This window comes from Zonotrichia albicollis, chromosome 3 (genome assembly GCF_047830755.1).
Source record: "Zonotrichia albicollis isolate bZonAlb1 chromosome 3, bZonAlb1.hap1, whole genome shotgun sequence".
Lineage (NCBI taxonomy): Eukaryota > Metazoa > Chordata > Aves > Passeriformes > Passerellidae > Zonotrichia > Zonotrichia albicollis.
In genome coordinates this window covers 109,604,324-109,620,085 of record NC_133821.1, presented here as the reverse complement: position 1 = coordinate 109,620,085, position 15,762 = coordinate 109,604,324, and the positions used below count along the sequence as shown (strand labels likewise).

Sequence of the window (15,762 nt, the reverse complement as noted above, 5' to 3'; positions counted from 1 at the left end):
TAGTAAAATGAAACCCAAACCTTCTCTTATATAGGAACTCTCCATGCTAGTTGGTTGGGCTTCTAATGACTTTCAGTAAATTTTTCTGCCTTAGAAATGAAAAAAGTTATTATTGAAAGACACTTTCTTTGGCTTTAGTGAACATAGAAAAGCTTTTATTTAGAATATGCTAGGAAGTACAAACATTCAATTTCTAAATTCCCTTCAGAAATATTTTGCATTTTTTCTGTAAGAAAGCCATACAATATTTCTGGCCATAGTTTTTAATTACCATTGCTTATTTTGAGTCAAAGACAGTTGTCTGTTCTGTGAACACTAACTCCTTAACCAAGCAAACTCGATATAACCTGTATATGGTTTGCTACCGTTGGCTTGGAGAGGGAAAACAGAGTAACATCAAAACTAACTTTCAACACCTTGGGAAAATATTAATCCTGTCACATCTATAACGAAATCAAAGTAAAGCTTTTCAAGATTTGCTATTTTAAATAAGTACTAAAAGCTATTATGCATTACAAAATAAACTCTTAAGCTGGTGTGTGGGCCTACATATAGCCCAGACTTTATCTTTCTAATCTGGTGATGAATACAGCAGCCACCATCTGGTGTGCGTGTACATCAACAACTACAACACAGCCCCACAATTTAATAATCACAAACTTTAACTGCTACTTACCACTTATTTCCAGCTACAGAAGGTCTCTGATTTAAGCTGTCAAATAAAGGTAGAAAAACAACATATAATTAACTGTTTTTGTTCCAGGTTGGGCTTCACATGCAGACAGTGAAGCAGAGAGAGCTCTGCTGTTGCTAGGGAAACCTGACGCTGAGGATTTAATGACAGCCTCAGAGGGTATTGTACTAGAGATTGTCTGCTTGAGGGACTAGGCAGCATGCTGCTGATAAGAAGGAATGGATTCCAAATGTTTTCAATTTGCTTTATCAGAGGAATCCTTTCATTGCCTCAAATATATTAATTTGATAGCAGATACAAAGAATTTATATTAATGTTAAAAAAAAAAATTTAAAACATAATCTGTCTGGAATCTCTCAATGCAGGTAATTAATCTTCCTAAACCGTTATTCAATATGTAGATAGGTAAAGTTTATGAAATTAATACTGTCTTTTAGTCTGATAAATATTTAACTCATATATATATATATATGATTCCTGAAATAATTTTTCTTTAAACTGACAACTTATAAAAAAGAAAACATTTTAAGTTTGTGCATATAAAGTTCATTAATTACTTTTAAAAAAGGATCCAAAGATGAAAAATTTCCAACAAATTCCAGATTCACAGGGGCCTGGAACAATTAAATTTCAGGGATTTGTTTAATATTCAGTAATTTAGTTTTGTAAATATTTTTATTTTGTGATAAAACTTTTAAAATAGTATTACAACTCAGAAACAGTATTTCTGAACACAGGAAGTATGAACTGTAAAGTATCACCTGTCAAAATGCATGTATTTATCTGGTCAACGTGTTTTTCTATAAAGTCTCTTTCTATTTCACAAATCTTTTTGAACTTCATTTACCTCTGTGGTTAGTTGATTGTTTGTAGATTAACAAATGTAATGAAAATAGTTTCTGAAAACAAAACTCATTATTCTTCTATCAAATGTGTCTCTTTTTTTTGGTAGTCCATCTGAACTCCAGGATATTAGTTCATTGTAGAGCTTATATAAATACGCAGAAATAATATTTTATATTAAATTAAGGGTCTTCTGTCCCAAGGAATTTTGCAAACGCATTTCCCACTACATAATATTGGAAAGCCTGTTGATAGTACTCACCAAACCAACTCCTTTCCTTCAAAGATAAGGCCACTGCAACTTCACTCTCCAAACAGAGCAGAAAGGACTGCCATTTCAAAGGTCTAAATCAAGCATCACACAAGACCATTTGATCAATATGGCTTTGAAGGTTAAAGATTGATTCAGTCCTGCTGGGATTTTAGACTGTATCTCCTGGAGCCTTAGGTATTTTAAACATGAAGATAACCCCATCAACAGACTTCTCAATTAGCATCAAAGGGAATTTCTGATTATGTCAATAGTAGTGCCGAGCACTCCCTCTACCTACTATCCCCAAAAAACCCCAAAAAAACAAAACTACACTAAAAATCAAACAAATTGACAATCAAAATAGTCTCTCACCAAACAAACTGGTCAGAGCAAGGAGAAGCCTATGAATTTCCATATTATGAATTTCCCCATAATATTTTCTCTTTGGATCCAAAATAATACTGGGGGAAAAAAAGTATTAATTGTTTACCCATAGTCAAATTAAAACTTTATTGCTGATGTTTTCTCTCTATTGGTTTTGAGCAAGATTTAGGAAGTTCAAGAGAAAGAGTAGGCTTACTGTCAAAAAAAAATCAAGCAAAACCAACAGAATAATAATAATTTGGAGTCAACATAGGTAATCTTGGCTTAAATATATTAATGCCTTTTGAATTAAACATTCAAAACAAATCAGTTAGATTTTGGATTATTTTATATATATATATATATATATATATATATAATATTATATATAATAATATATATAATATATAATATATAATTATATAATATATAATATATAATATATATTTTATATTTTATATTATATAATATATTATATAATATATTATATAATATATATTGTATAATATATATTATATATATTATAGTATATATTAATATATATATATTATATTATTTATATATATATACAGATATATATATATTATTTATATTTTATATATATACATATTGTATTATATATAAACATTTTGGATTATTTTAAAATGAAGTGTTTGAATGGAGAAAAATTTCTTTTTGAATATTCAAAATAAAATGTATAACATTTCACCAACTAACTACTTTCTAATTTTTGGAAAATTCCCCTATATTCTAGTCCAAGCTGCTCACCAATTTCTACCTGAGTTTTTTTGTTTTAGACTGAAGCTTTTCCCCAGCTCCTTTTTGGGCATATGTTATACTTGTGAAAGCCAATAAAATATCCCATACAGTGTACATTGTGAAATAGCTTTGAAGACCTCCTAGCAAAAGCATTCCCACTACAGGATGTATTATTTAAAGGAATATATGGTATTTGAACATAAAATACTGCATGTACATTCACCTTTTCCATCTTAAAGTTTGAAAGAAGAGCTTTGAAGAGGTTTCAAGAGATGGGTGCAGGAAAACATTAAAGAAAATTATTCTAAATATTTTTGAACTAGGGGAAATTATTAATGGAAGTTACCAAGAAAAAAAAGTGAAAAAAATGACATGACAACATTTAAGACTAAGTTAAAAAAATATTTTTAGAATAATTTCTCTAAAAAGTGCACATCTGGTTTTTGAAATCTCATTTAGTCCATCATGTTCAAAACATAAATCACAGAGAGGCTGAAATTATTTTATAATAATTTGTGGTTTTAATCTTTGTGACCTGTGGTGTCTTGGTATCTTTTGTTTTTTTCCTCCTGATTTTCAGATTGCATGTGTCACAAGAAGTGTTAGAATGGCATTACCACCTCTGTGACTACCAAGGGAACTCACTTCTTGAAAGCAACCAGGTATTCTTAGACAATATCCCAGAGACTACAGTGCTTTGCAAAAAAAGAACATGAAAGAGTCAGAGCAAGAGAGTGGAGGGATAAATTTTAAGCGGAGGCTGAAAAATTGTTGAGAAGACTGTGAAGCGCAAAGGCCTCCTAGGCCACAAACAGGCCAAGGGAAAATCACGCAAATGTCACTAGAACTCAAAAAGTCACTGAGCAATTGAAATCAATATTAGGAAAGATGAATTCTTAATGATGATATGCACAAGAAGGGGCAGAGCTGCTTATAAATAGCACTTCTATTCTCTTTGTCTCACTGAGTTTGTTTTTTGTTCAAAATATTCACTGCATCAGAGATCTTTGAACAAAGTCTTGCTCTTTTTAGGTGATAGATGTTTGTTGCTGTTTTTGTTGTTGTTTTTTATGGAATTTCTAAAAGAAAGATAAACACATCTATGTTTTCAGTCTTGAGCATGAAAGCCTCAAGGATCCTGAAGTAACTGTTAGGTGAAATTCAGATCCTAGTCTTTAGAATTTTGCCAGCAATGGGTGCCATAATGCTTTTCTGAATCTAAGTTAATCACTGCATTCTTGCTTCCACTCTAAAGATGCCATACATAATTGTAGTGGGACAGTGAGAAATGTGGCATTAAAAAATATGTTGGAAAGGATATGACAACAAAGCACACTAAAACATTTTGGTTCTTATTGTGACTATTGCGGCTAGATATCATGGCCAGATTGTAAATTGTGCTGCTTTGAAGAAACTACTATCGTTTATTTTAGATGAAAGGTCATTGTGAGAAATATTAAAAATCTCAGAGTATCACTGAATTAATATTTAAAAGGATGAAATGGAACACGGTATAACAGAATTGTTCTCTTTTAAAAGTATTGTACTTTGTAAAAATATGTAAAAAAAAAAACAAACTGGAAAACTATGTTAAACATCTTTAAATGCAATTTAATAATATAAGGGAAAGCCTGAATTGTATCAAATTATCTGATAAAAGTCCAGAGGAAAACCACCAAGCTTATTAGACGGATGGAGCACTTCTCCAATGAGGAAAGGTTGAAACAGCTGGGATTGTTGAATCTTGAAAAGAGAAGGATTTGGGGCAACCTAACTGCAGCTTTACAGTGCCTTACAAAAGCCTGTAAGATGGAGAGAGACTATTTACCAAAGTATGTAAGGACAGGGGGAATGGCTTAAAACTAAGAGACAATAGATTTAGGTAAGATATTGGGAAGAAATTCTTTACTGTGAGGATGGTGAGACACTGGAATAGGTTGCTCAGAAAAGTTTTAATGTCCCATCCCTGGAAGTGTTCAAGGCCAGGTTGGCTGGTCCTCTGAGCAGCCTGGTCTAGTGGAAGGTGTTGGAACTAGAGGATTTCTGGAAACTCTGGAACTAGAGTAGAAGGGTTGGAACTAGAGTATTTCTAAGGTCCCTTTCAACCCAAACCACTCTGTGGTTCTATGATCATATATTTGGCTCAATTTACCAAGATAGTTAGCATTCCAATCTGTATGTTGTCCTCTTAGGAAATTACTTCACTATTAATTCTTATGTGTATCATATTATGAATTACTATAATTCAAAAATTTTTGATTAACTGAATCATTTCTCATTTGAAACTTTGGGGAATTCAGAACTACTACAGCAGAGCTATACTAGCTATAGATAAGTGTGAAAAATGAAAGTAATAGAGGTATAATCAAACTCCCAGGATAAGCAAGATAATTCAGATACTTCAAGTTCTGAATATGTAGCAGCAGATGATCAGCAGTGTGTGAATAAGACAAATTTTCTGATCTAGAAATTTAACTTGATTTTCATTTATGTGTTTCAGCTATATGAGTACAATCAAATATATCAAAGGCAGTATAGTAGACTGTAGTTTTCAAATACTGAAACTCACAGTCAGTGCTATATCTATTATTCATGTAATTTCTACTGTTATAGACACTATAGACACTAAAATAGCTACTAAATTATGCGTGTGCCTGTGTGTACATTCTACTTACATTTGGTCAGAAAACTGGTAAATTTATTGCTATTTATGCAACAGAATTACAAAAAAAATCTTTATCGATGTACAGATAGAGTACCCACGTCAAATTAATACATATATTAAGGGAACATTAAATTCTTTTGGTTGAGTACTGTGCCTTGTGGGTAAAATGGGGAGATATGTAAAATCTAAATATTCTCACATGCATAACCATTTTTCTGAAGTCTACCTCTTTTTTGTGAGAAAAGATAGACAATAGATAGATAGATAGATAGATAGACAGACAGACAGACAGACAGACAGATAGATATGGTGCTTCCCAACTTTCTGTCATGAATAGTCCTACCCTTGGTCGTCTCCTGCACTGGGTCCTAATAAAGTTTGATACACAAATTTTGCCTTTTTTTTTTTTTTTTTTCCATAGAGGTGTGCAAATTGTTTGAGGTTTGAGTCACTCTAGTGCCAGTGAGACCTGCAGTTTGTTTATACACCAAAGGAAACCATGGCTCTCACAGGAATCAGTGAATGAACAGTGTGTTCAGATCTACCACTGATGACCACACAGAACTGTAAGCAATGAAAAACCATTGTTTCAGTTTCCCACTGAAATGCTGCACATTTCAACAAGACAGAAACATCCAGTTCAACACAGTTTACAAACTATTATACTCATATAATATACAAATATACTACAATGATCTCCCATCCTGGTGAAGTCATACTTCTGAACGTATTAGCCTTTAGTGTCTACACTGTTAATTCAAATTTATATAAAAAAAAACCAAAACAACAAAAACCAGAAAAAAACCCCAAAGCAATAAAAAACCCCAACATTCTTTTGTTCTGGGTCTCAGCTTCAACAGATCAACAAAAGTTTATCAATGCAGTTATCACATGAAGAAAAATTCTCCCTGCCCATTCATATTGCAATGCATGTCGTCAGTCCTGCAATTTGCAACAGACATTACTTCTTTCATACTCTCTCTTTAAGCTCCCTTACTTCTCAAAAAGCCCCACACCTGGACTATCTATAAAAAAAATCTATCCTCACTTTATTATGCATCATTTCTTTCTGTTTCTTTGTAAAAGCTGATCTCTTTCAGGCAAGGACTATATATTATCTCACTCCACTGCTACATGCATATCTTTGAAGCTACATAAAAATGTTAAATAATGAACAATAGAAGGAAATTCAGAACACTCTTATACCAAAACTTAAATCTGGCAAGATTTCAAGAAAACATTATTGGAAGCAGAGTAGGAACAGACATCAGTGAACTATCTAGAGATTTATCATTTGTAGTAACTTAGAGCAGATAGCTCTTTATCTATACACATATTACTTCACCTCATCTCATCTCATTTCTGTCCTTCAGTATACATGCTCATGTGCGAAGTATAATAAATAAAATAAGCACTTCAAGGAACCTTGGTTCATGTTGTCATACCCCATATTGTCATGCCTATAACTCAGATGTTGTGTAATAGATATTCATCATAGTGCTCTAGTATTTTATATATGTGGCATAGTGATTAGCATTTTTGTACTCTGTTTAGTAAGAAGTTGAAAATCTGACAATTATCAGTTTAGTTATCTTTCAGTAAATAGAGTTGCACCTTTTTATGTAAAGCCTGTAAGAAAATATTGAATATTTTGCTGCTGGGCATGATTTTTCATCACTGGATTGCAATTTAGTTTGGGTTGGGTTTTTTATAAAAACCCATGTATTATTGAAATTTTACTTTTGTTTCCATTTCCTGCAGAGAGATTTTGACAATTTAGAGAAATGGAAGCATAGGGCATTTTGTTGCAATCTCAGTTTGCAGTACTAGTGTAAGCATGAAAGAAATTAGAATTGTTTTTTTTCCAGACAGATTGACATAGAACTCGGTTTATTGTTGCTATTTCTTACACCTCTACTTGGCTACACCACAGAGAGGTAGAGAAATTGCGTCAGAAATCTCATCTCAAAATATGTGGAGATTATAGATTTTCCCTAAAGCAGGTTTTCTCCACATTTAGTTCCTTACATAATAGCTATGCTTACATTTTCCAATACAAAGTTTGGATTCTGGTTTAATAGGCCAAGATATTTTAATTTTACAGATGTGGCCATATGTGGATCTACTACCTCAGAAACAGAAAACAGTTTGTGCTATTGCTTGGTTTGTTAAAATAAAAGAAAATTTTAGTGTTACTCAAAGATTAGTAGATGATCTCTCTGATGTCAGCTTGTGGCTTTCTAGAAAGTGGATTATTACAGCTATTAATTAAAAACATTTTTAAGATTGTTATTAAAATAAATATGTAGACTTAATTTTTTTTTAGTAAAATATCTGAACCATTTCTCCACAGCATGGATAGGTTTATTCATTTTGGCTTATTTCTTCTGAATAATAAGCAGTTAAGTCCTTGATAATAAGGGATCAAGAATTCTATGTCAAGGTATGAAAATATATGCTAATATGTCTTTCCAAAACTCCTTACTTAATGGTGGAAAAAGAAAGGAATAATATGTTCCTGTAGTAATTTTATCAGGTTGGATTTTTTTCAGTTAAAGATGCCTTTTAGCAAATATGTTCTTTTCTAAATGGCAGAGATTTATACTTTTTCTTTGGTCTGTTTCAATAAAAGAATTTAAAACTTTTTTTCTAATGAAAGGAAGTATGTTTAGTCTCTTTCCCTATTCTATCTACAAGCATTCAGAACAGTTTGTCTTCCCCTGTGGGATTCCAGTGCACATTTTCCAAATAAAATCACAAAAAGAAAGAATAATAAAAATAAAAGGAACCTAGGTCTAGACTCCTGGGTGTGTTAAGTGACAGGTTTGAACTGCAGGATACTGAATCTTAGGCAGTCTCAGTCTCCAGAACAGGGGATTGTTTGAACTACACTATTATTTCCTCCCTTCCAAGGAAACAAGGTTGCACACAGGGGTGATGCATATCTAGCTTTTATCCTGAAATAGATTTGGAATATTTTTAAGGTGTAGCACTGAGCATAAAAGGCACACCAATAAGTGTGGATACCATCAATTTAACTCTGCAGACATGTTTTTGTTCTCTATGCCTCTTCTGTTTCCCCTGCTAGAAGTCAAAACCACCTATATTAGAAACGCCAGTCACCTGTTTGTGCCCTTTTTGCACCTAAGGTCCAACATATTTTACCAAATGAGAATTTTCCCACTAATCCTATCTACAAGATCCTCCCTCATGAGCCAAGAGTTCTGTTCTAAAATATGAAACCACTGTCTCCAAGCTGATTTCAGCTCCCAGAATTTTTACTGAAATTTGAACTACTCTCAGACAAAATAAAATCTTCCTGACAACTTGTATTACCTATCATAATTATTTGTTCTGTTTATTAGTGATAATTTAAAAATTTTATATTATGGCATGACATAAACAGAAAAATACTGTTTCCTTTTGTACTTTTTCATACTAATCATCTAGCACTGTAGAATGTGCTGTAGCTAGATTTATTATCTGTACAGAGCAGATTTTTTTCTCAAACATTTACTTTAACAATAAGTTTAAGAGACTTGAAAATGCTGTCTTCAAATCTCTTTTTATTTAGAAGAATGCCCTCATCAGGTAGGAATTTTAGGAACTGCTCCTCTTTCTTTTTGAGAAAGAACAATTGGTTATATGTTCCAGGTAATGAATAAAACCAGCTTATTCTATACTTTTATTCTAAACTTTTAGCACAGAGAAGAGACTGAAAGTCTTCCAGAGTTGGGAGGTGATATCCAGATAAGATTTTGTACTTTATCCAATGGCATTGGGCAAGTTCACAATAGAATGAATGCAGGCTGAACTTAAAATATACATTCATTTGTCATCATCTTTCATCTAAGCTCAGTTTCACTTGGGATGAATTCAGACAATTACCTGTTCAGCCCCAGTAATTTCAAAAGAGAAGAGAAAATATTATTTTCTGAGAGGCTTCACTGTTGTTTTGCACTTCTTCTAGTTCTACAGTATAAAATGCAGCTGTATAATATGTGTTTACAGTCTTTTTTGTAATAGAACTTACACCAGTTAGAGTATATTTTGTCTGTTAAGAAAATAAAAAACCCCGTTTTTTTAGAAAATAAAAGAAAAAATGCAAATGCTCTATTTACTAGATGAAAGAAAGACGTAAAATACAATAAATTGTAAAATGTGATTATTAACATTCATCGAGTACTATTTTAGCAATCCAATTTCATGCTATATATGCTTGAATAACAACTTGAAAATGTGTGAGTAAAAATGTAATAGAACTCTTTATATATATATAGCACTTTCAAAGACTGACCCTGATATCTGGGAGATTATTCTCTCTTTTCAAATCAAACCTTTGGACACCGTTCCAGCTGTGAGGAGACTTGAGTGACTGCCATTAATGATTCAACCTTAAAGAGTATCCCACTGTTTTGGAAAGACAGGTATATTTCTGCCTCATTTTCTCTTTTTTTCAGTTTTGCCTCTTGGAACTATTATTCTGGCCAATGGTGTTAGGCTACCTGCAAAGAATGCTGAAGTATGATGAAGTGTCAAAAAAAAATTCAGGTATATTCAAAGCTTAGAAAAGTAAATATGCAGCTCATGCACTGGTACAAATTGAGTTTTTAATTTAACTTTTAAGACAGAGGAGAGAGTATATGGTCTCAAGGATATTTATTTGTAAAGAGATTATGTCATTATAGACAGCAACATCAGATTTTTTTTTTGTTTCATTAACTTCAAATTTGTTAGTAAAACACTAAAAAATCCCTAACAAATAAGAAATTTTATATGTGCTTTCTCATACAACTAATTATATGCAAAATATACTATTATTTGTATATAATTATACAAAACATATTATTTTATTTTTTTCTTGACATGTTATTCCTATCTGTACTTTAATTTTTGCTATTTAAAAAAGCACTTATAAAAACCATGGTCTGTAATTTTTAAAGTTCAGAATCATAAGATATTCTGTTAAGCTGCTCCTTCAATTCTTCTCTAACTAGTTTTAATATTTTTAAATGCAGTAGGAACTATATGAGGCTTGTATCTCATTTAACATGATCCTACTTCCAATAGTTCATAATTCTTCTGCTTTCATATCAGATCTTTTAAATGAAGAGTCTTTTTATATATAGACATTGGTCCCATTAATTTTAATAGCAAATGCACCTATGCAACAAGAAGAGAATATAAGCTAAATCTTTTATTTCACTCTCTGGAATATATCTCTGTAAATTCACAGCATACAAATGTATGGTTGATGAACCTTTCATTTTAAATTTAAGGGAGCTAGTACTGTATAATTATTTTAGACATCCATATAGCTGTCACAAGACTGGCAGTTTTTTCCAAGGTATAGTCTAGCTAGTGGAAGCCACTTCCTGTCTCTTCTGCCTGTATGTTCTTGGATATGCACACACAGCTCCTGAAAAGGGGAGCTCAGATTTCAGCTGAATTTTGAAAGTCTGGTAGGAAAACACCCCAAACCCTGAATTATTATATTTTTTGTGGTTATTAATATTCAGTAGGGAGCATGAATACATTGCTAAACAAAACTTGAAAAGTTGTGGTTTTAGTGACAGATGAAGCAGAAATGGCTATGACAGAAAAATCTAAATAAGCAAACTTGGTCATGCCATGATTCTTGTGCACAATTTCTGGAGCCAATACTTCATTATCTTCATGTCTGGCTTTGATCACTATGAAAGCACTGAATATAAATATCTAGTTTACAATGAAGCTTTATTTCTCCTTTTTTTTTTTTTAAAGCATCAGATGAGTAGAGTCTACTTGTTGGCAGCAAATGTCATTTGCATTTTTTTCTGTAGGTGTATCTGGAATAATGAGGAACAACTCACGGGTGTATTCCTCTATAAATTCTGTTAAACTTCAAGACTTCAAAACCTCAAGAAGCTCTTCCATGCATTTTACCAGATTAACTATTTTTTACAGGAAAAAGAATTGTACATCTTGAAAATGTTTCCTCAGAAGTGGGGGGCAGTGTGTGTGTTTATAGAAATTGGAGTTATTGATTAAGTATTTCATAAAAAAAGAAAAAATCTTTCATTTCAGGAACAAGAAAAATGAAAGCCAAGAAAGAAGTATTTTTGTCTACAATTCCTAAATATTTATGTGATACTATTGATGTCAAACCTTAGGAGAATTCTATACTCAGTGCCTCAGACTGTCATTCTCCTCCAGTCTACTTGTTAGCCTATTATCAGCTAGATTTAAGAAAGGGAAGTTTCATATTTCAGTAAGAAATTTGCTTTATTTCAGTGCAGAAGTTTATTGTAGCCTTCCTCTACACAGTTTACAATTCCTTTCCACTATCAAAAACACATTTAAACCCTATTTGTGTATGCCTTTTGTTGATGGAAGTCTTTCTAGAACTGTTATTTAAAATTATCTGATTCACTGCTCATGTAAGTCAAATGAAATCACCTTTCTACAGAGCTAAGAAAGGTGCAATATCTACAGCCAAATAAAAAAAAAAAAAGGTTTTGGGCAAGTTAAAAGCTGTCATGTTGTTTTTTTCATTTGTTTCTTTTTTTTTTTGTTTGGTTACTTTGGGTTTTAGGGGTGTTTTTTTTTCGTGAGTGTTTTTTGGGGGAGGTTTTTGTTTTGGGGTTTTTTGGTGGATTTTTGTTTGGTTTTGAGTTTGTGTTTTTTTATTTATTTTTTTGTTTTTTCTTTTCAAGAAGCATTATTATCTGTAAAGAAGGAATGTGAAAACTACTTGGATCGTTCAACAATCTACCTCTTTTACACGTCCAGTAACAAACACAGATGAAGATGAAGTTGCTAAACTCCATGGCCAGGCTGGATGGGACATTGAGCAACATGGTCTAATTTAAGGCGTTCCTGCCCATGGCAGTGGGGTTGAAACTAGAAAATCTTTAAGGCCCCTTCCAACCCAGTCCATTCTATAATTCTACAAAACTCTGTATTTGCCTTAGAAGGATGGCTTGTCTTCTCCATCCCTCATTCCCTTTTTATCACACAGGTATTTAGCTTAGTATGACACAAAATATCTCCAGCCAATATAGAGAATAATTTAGAGCTTGTTACTCTTATACAGCTTCTCAGAAATCAACCCTTACTTGATCCTCTTGCACTTTTGCTGTGTGGTGAAGGTAATACATTAAAATGACCTTCAAAAGCAAGAGTCCAAGCAAAACTCTCCCTAAACCAGAAGCCTTTCTGAGCTCCACATACATGACTTTTGTAAGTGGATTTCCCCTCTCCTTTTTTGCTTCTTTGCCATTTCACTCTTATTGTGACTATAGTAGCTTTAGAAAAATATATTTGGGAGTGGGAGAGGGTTGGGAGGATGAGGGTTTATTATGTAATATATGGAAAACGTCAAGGAACATTTTATGTTTCTGTCTATACAAAATGAAGAGGATAAGGACTCTGGATCAGTTGCTGGGTTACTTACAGTGCCACGAATTAAAAAAAAAAAACCCAACAAAAACCAAAAAACCAGCTAAATGACAGCTTCTTTGGAGAGAGTGAAAACAGGTTTTGAGCTAAAGCTGATCAACCAATATAGAAGTACAGAAGCCTGGACTATTTTATAACTGCCTGTAATTCATTTTACCACATTATTTTAGATGGAGATAAATTTGTAACTTATTTTCCCAACAAGCAGCAATTGGGTACTCTGTAGTTTCTCACAGGCTGACTCGAATGCAATTCAGCCTGTGCAGATGGCCTGCACAGGGATGACACATCACGTAAGTCTCAATTAGCTTCTCACTGCAGAATTTAAATGGGATTACGTGATACATAAAACCTCACTGGCACTGTCTGAAAAGTGGTGATCTACAACCCCTGCAGTTAAAGGCTAAAATGTAATGAACCAGCAATTTAAGTACTCTATCATATTTTTTTCCCCTAAAATATAATTATGCTGGAATATAGTCCTTTTTTTTTTTTTTGAAACCTTATTGAAAAATATTTTGGTACATTCAGAGAGAGAGAATTCTAGTTCTCAAAGTCTGGCAAATGACCAGAAGCATCACATCCCTCCTGATAAGCTTTGTGTTTAAGCAGTGTTGTTGGAGAGGCAGGCACTTGCTCTGCAGTTGTAGTCTACATATTAGTTATGCATATATATTACTTACCTTTCTTTTTGGTCTGTTATGGTATTTTTGACCCACAAACAGCAAAACTGAAACCATCAGAATTTGCTCAACCCAGACTAAAGATCAGTAATGCTAGCTGAAATTTTTGTTTCACATTCTACTAAGGACATACATCTCCAGTGATAAAGGTAGTTGATAGTCTTATGGGCTTTCTAGATTGCTGTACTTTGACACATAATAGTTGTAACAAAAGGCAAAGACTCATTAGCAGATAGAGGTTTTTGGATGTTACATTATAACATTTTTATTTATGGCAAGAGTTCTACAAAGGCACCAATGAAAAAAGAACATTTCTATTCATTGGAAGCTTGATAATATATTGATTTTTAAATTATCCTCCTTTCTTTCAAGATGCTTTACAGACGTATCTTATTGACTGTCTTCTTCCCCATATAAATAACTTGCCCCTCTATTGAGGTCTACTGAAACACTGGGACTTACCCTTAAGCTCAAAAAAGAAAATCTGTTAGAATGTTCTTGTGTGGTAGAAATATTTTCTGGAGGAATTTAACTACCTTTAGAATATATACACTTGTTTAACCCTGGCCATTCAAATCCCTGTCTCTGCTTCCTTTGAGCCTGTGATGTTCACTTAGTCTTCTTATATGCTTATTTTTGGTGCAAAAATCTCTAGTGGTAAACATTTTTTGAAGAAAGTTTCTAAAAGAAAGAGCTTGTCAAATGCTATGTGCATCCAGCTTGAATGGGCAATGAGGTTTTGAAGGAACTTAGGAATAAAAACAGGATGTATCATGTTTGGAAGGAGGGTCAGGTCACTCAGGAAGTATTTAAGGGAGTTCCTAAGGCATGTAGAAAAAAAAAATAGGGAGGCCAAAGCACAATTCAAACTCAATTTGGCAACTTTTATAAAGGACATTAAAAAATGTTTTTACAAATATATTGACTGCAAAAAGAAGGGTAAGACCAACATTTGTTCTCTACTGGATGTAGGAGGGAACTTAGTAATTGCAGATGAAGATAAGGTGGAATGCCTCAGTCTTTAATAGGAAGACAGCTTGCCCTCAGGAGAACTGTCTTCCTGCGCGGGTAGATGGTGTCAGGGAGCAGAATGGTCCCCCTGTTATCCAGGAGGAGGCAGTCAGAGAACTGCTGAGCCACTTGGATATTCATAAATCTACGGGACCAGATGGGATCCATCCCAGGGTAATGAGGGAGCTGGCAGATGAGCTTGCAAAGCCACTCTCCATCATTTACCAGCAGTCCTGACTCACTGGTGAGGTTCCAGATGACTGAAAGCTGGCCAATGTGATGCCCATTCATAAAAAGGGTGGGAAGGGGGATCCTGGTACTCATAGACCAGTTAGCCTGACCTCAGTACCCAGTAAGGTAATGGAACAGTTTTTATTGAATGCCATCACACAGCACTTACAGGATTGCCAGAGTATCAGACCCAGCCAGCATGGGCTTAGGAGGGGTAGGCTATGTTTGACCAACCTGGTCTCCTTTTATGACCAAGTGACATGCCTGGTGGATGCAGAAAAGGCTGTTGATGTTTTGTACCTGGACTTCAGCAAGGCCTTTGACGCTGTCTCCCACAGCATACTCCTGGAAAAGCTGTCAGCCCACAGCTTGGACAGGAGCACTCTTTGCTGGGTTAAGAACCAGCTGGATAGCTAGGAGAGTGATGGTGAATGGTGCTGCACCCAGCTGGCAGCCAGGCACCAGTGGCACCCCTCGAGGGTCTGTGCTGGGACCAGTTCTGTTCAATATTTTTACTGATGACATGGATGAGGGTATTGAGTCCTTCATTAGTAAATTTGCAGATGACACTAAACTGGGAGCGTGTGTTGTTCTGTTGGAAGGAAGGAGGGCTCTGCAGAGAGACTTGGAACGATTGGATGGATAGGTAAAGTCCAATAAGATGAAGTTTAATAAATCCAAGTGCTGAGTCCTGCATTTTGGCCACAATAGCCCCCTGCAACATTATAGGCTGGGGATGGAGTGGCTGGACAGTGCCCAGGCAGACAGGGACCTGGGGGTGCTGGTTGACAGCTGACTGAACATGAGCCAGCAGTGTGCT

At 34.0% G+C, this 15,762-nt stretch overlaps 1 protein-coding gene across 4 annotated transcripts in view; it reads right to left on the bottom strand.

Annotated features, from left to right (window-relative positions):
• The window catches only part of EYS (eyes shut homolog), a 790,428-nt gene extending 789,584 nt beyond the window's left edge, over positions 1–844 (bottom strand). For all 4 annotated transcript variants that reach the window (XM_026791587.2, XM_074538459.1, XM_074538460.1 and 1 more), the window contains exon 1: positions 677–844. The gene's annotated coding sequence lies outside the window, so the exon portion shown is untranslated. The remainder of the gene's footprint in view (positions 1–676) is intronic.
• Between the last annotated feature and the right edge of the window lie 14,918 nt (positions 845–15,762).